This window comes from Marmota marmota, unplaced genomic scaffold (genome assembly GCF_001458135.2).
Source record: "Marmota marmota marmota unplaced genomic scaffold, marMar, whole genome shotgun sequence".
NCBI classification, from domain to species: domain Eukaryota; kingdom Metazoa; phylum Chordata; class Mammalia; order Rodentia; family Sciuridae; genus Marmota; species Marmota marmota.
In genome coordinates, this window is record NW_026000000.1 from 7,826,011 (window position 1) to 7,829,903 (window position 3,893).

Below are 3,893 nucleotides of genomic sequence, written 5' to 3' on the forward strand. Positions count from 1 at the left end.
AGCCCCTGGAAGTCTGCAGCACACTGTATCTTTGGATCTATTTGTGGACTGCCCCTCCTGCTCCTCTGGGCTCCTCAAGGGCAGCAACCTCTGTCCCAGCCCCAACTGGGGCCTGCCACCACCTCCAGTCTTGAACCTGCTGGTGGCAGGTTTATGTATTTTTATTTGAACCAAGTCAGAAAGAAGAGCTCCTCATTGTCTTGCAGACTGAGGTGTCAGCCCCCCCACCCCCACCCCCAGGAAGGTGCAGACCTTCTCCTCCTGTGAGCCTTGCCTGTTGCCTTTCTGCACCTGCTCCCTGCTCAGCACTCAGAGATGACTCAGAGAGGCCCAAAGTGAACCCCTTAATGTTACCCACTGCACCCACCTCCCCTGCTTGTCAAAACAAACATTAGCCAACTTGAGACATGAACCAACATTAAAAAAATAGTACATAGGATTTGGAATCTGGGCTCTGTTATTTCCTAGCATTTTGGCACCAATCAAATCATTTCAGCTCTTGAGGGTCAGTTTACCCTAGTCGAGGGGGTGCCCAGGCTCTGTGGGATTGAGAGTCACAGTTGCTCATGAACACAAATATGCTCATGTATTACAAAGCTTCCCAAATGTTAGCCACTTATTTGTTATCTTTCACCACTTTTGCTGCAGTCTCAACCACCTGTAAGATCATTTGCTTATATTGTCCTTTAAAGAACATTTAAGTCAATTTTTTTTAACAGAGCTTTATGGTAAACAATAAAACCTGAAAAAACAACAGTGCCTAATTTTCCCCCCTATTACAACATGGAAACAATTTTATAGCCAGTTCCTATGTCATCTGTGTCTGACTCAAATCATTTTGTCCCAGATGTTAGGAAATCTTGCATTTCTGAATCCCATTCTACGCAGGAGGTCACACAGGCTGTTAGGAACAGGAGCTGCCACGCTCTGCGAGGCCCCTGCTCTTCCTAACTCGCTTTCCTCCCCGCCTCAGCTTTCCTTCTTCCCCAGCTTACTTTTAATTCCTCACAGGTGGAGAGCATGACCTCATGTCTGGTTTAGGATCCTAGTAACGGTGAGCAGTGCAGCTGGAGCTGGTGGTGTTTGCCTCACGCTGTTGGCGGAGAAAAGAAAATCTCGAGGGTGACCAGGGGAAGGGACATTCAGGGGGCTGGGCAGTGGCAGGCAGCTTTGTCAATAACGTCAGCAGGAGGGGTCGGATGGAACAAGAAAGCACAGTTGTCCCAGCAAGACCCTCAGAGCTTGGCTCAAGGCTCCATCTAGCTAACCTAAGCCCAGCTGACCACTGCAGAATCCAATTTCCCCTGGAAAATGCCTCCGCCTTCCCCAAGCCATGGGTCCCACAGTTACAGTGGGCACATTGGCATGGACCACCCCTAGCGAAGAGTGCAGCTGGGCTCTAGACCAGGAACTCAGGGTCTTCAGAGTGGGGAGCTGGCATCGTTCCTGGGGCCTGGCCCAGGCAAAGTGACCACTCTCTTCCAGTCCAGGAGCCGTGAGCTGCATGGAAAGAATGTGAATGAAGACACAATTCTAAATGTAGAATCATGGACACTATGTGAGCCAGCATGCTCCCTAATGGCCCAGAAAAACAAGGCCCGCTTGTACATTCGGCAAGAGCATAAATAAAGCTGTCCTCAGGCAGCGTGCTACAGTGTCCCATGCTTACAGTGACTTCAGTGGCCACAGCTTTCAGGAGGGCCTCTGGAACACTGTGGTAGCACTGTATCTGTCTAACGGTGCTGGTGAAACGGCCTAGTTATCACCTCGATGTGCATAATGATCAATAACTTAATTTTACAGCAAATTTAATCTGCTCTGCATCTGTATTAATTAGATATGTTCAAGTGTTGGTAATGAGGGCAATGCAGAATGGTTTCTGCAGTTAATTTCTGTTTCTGGTTATTGGAAGCTCCCATTCCTCCAAATAACCTGAGATAACTCTCCCGATTCTTCTACCCTTGGGACCTGTTTGTATGTGACTTCTTGTCAGGTGACATGTCATTGATAATGCCCAGATTTCTTTAGGAATCATTTCTGTAAACTTCTTCAGGAACCTGGTGCATTTTCCTGGCTTGATAATAATAAAATAAAAATGGTAGCTAGCACATGCAGAATGAGTACTCAGTGTTTTACACTGTTGTGAGTCTTTATATACATAAACCTCCATATGATATGCTTTTTTTTTTTTTTTAAGAACCAGGGATTGAACCCAGGGTGCTTAACCACTGAACCACATCCCAACCTTTTTTGTTTTTTATTTTGAGACAGGGTGTCACTAAGTTGTTTAGGGCTTCTCTAAGTAGCTGAGGCTGGCCTCAAACTTGTGATCCTTCTGCCTCAGCCTCCTGAGTCACTGGGATTATAGTCATGTGCCACCATGCCCAGCTGTACACTCTTGATCCTAGAACCATTTTCTTCTACCAACATGAATTGCTGCTTATCAGAGAGCTAGGAAAGACAAGGTTAGGGAAACCAATATTTTCATTATGTTGCAGGAAATCACTTTTTGCCCTTTAGTCACTAAATTCTCACTCTATTCCTGTGTTGTGACAGTTGATGATTCTTCTTGTTTATTATTATTTTTAAATCTCCCATCTTTTTTATAGGTGCATTATAACTATATACAATGGTGAGATCATTATGTCCTATTGGAGTACACACATAATGTAATTTTATCAGTCTCCCTGGTACCTTCTTTTTCCCTTCATTCCTTTCCCCACCTGATCCACTTGAGCTACTCTACTGATCTCCCTCTTATCATTTTTATTATTGTTTTAATTAGTGCATTATACTTTAATGTATGTATGTATGTGTGTGTGTGTGTGTGTGTGTAAGTGGGACTCATTGTGGTATTTTTGTACATGGACATAGCATAATTTGCTAGATTTCATTCCCTTGCTCTTCCCCGTGTCCTCCCCTCCTCCCTCCCTTTCAATCCCCTTCCTCTTCCCTAATGCAAACCTCTTTTCAGATGAGGAAACTGAGGCTTGCAGAGTCCTGAAATGCCTCACAGCTAACAGAAATAGAAGCGGGTTTGTCCACCTGCCTCTCTGGTGGGTATGGTATGTCTTCATTGCACCCTGCAGCTAACAGCTCCACCAGCTCGAGCCCAGGATGCAGCCTCCTTCCACATACCTGTTCACCTTGGTTCTCACCAGATTCTTCTCCCTTGTGACAAACAGTCTGGTGAGAAGCAAAGTCTGGCTCAGGCACCTCCGTAGCCACTGATTTGTTATGGGAACCATGGGGATTCTGGGCCCCAGTGCTGGCACAGTTCAAATGTGTTCCCAGGGCTGATGGCAAGAGGATACCTCCCTGGAGGTGGGCACCTCAGGGCTCAGGGCCACTCACCTGCTGAGGGGCTTGAGCAGTGGACCCCTTCTTCAGACACAATGTGGAAGGACGCTGCCTGCTCACGCCTGTCCAATGTCCAGCTCACAAGACTGGACTTGGGGGGAGCAGGACCTTGTTGGGGACTAACTTGAAAGCAGCCCACATGTCCAGGTGTCTGCATAGTCTGGCATTGGGATGGTGATTGTCACAGCCAACCGAGGGCCCGGCCTGGCTGAGAGGTTCTCCCCCTCCCTACTCCACTATGAGCCGTCACCTTATATCAGAGAAAATATTCAGCATTTGTTTTTTTGGGATTGGCTAACTTCACTTAGCATTACCTTCTCTAACTCCATCCATTTACCTGCAAATGCCATGATTTTATTCTCTTTTATTGCTGAGTAAAATTCCATTGTGTATATATGCCACATTTTTTTTTATCCATTCATCTACTGAAGGGCATCTAGGTTGGCTCCACAGTTTAGCTATTATGAATTGTGCCTCTATAAACATTGATGTGGCTGTGTCCCTGTAGTGTGCTGTTTTTAAGTCCTTTGGGT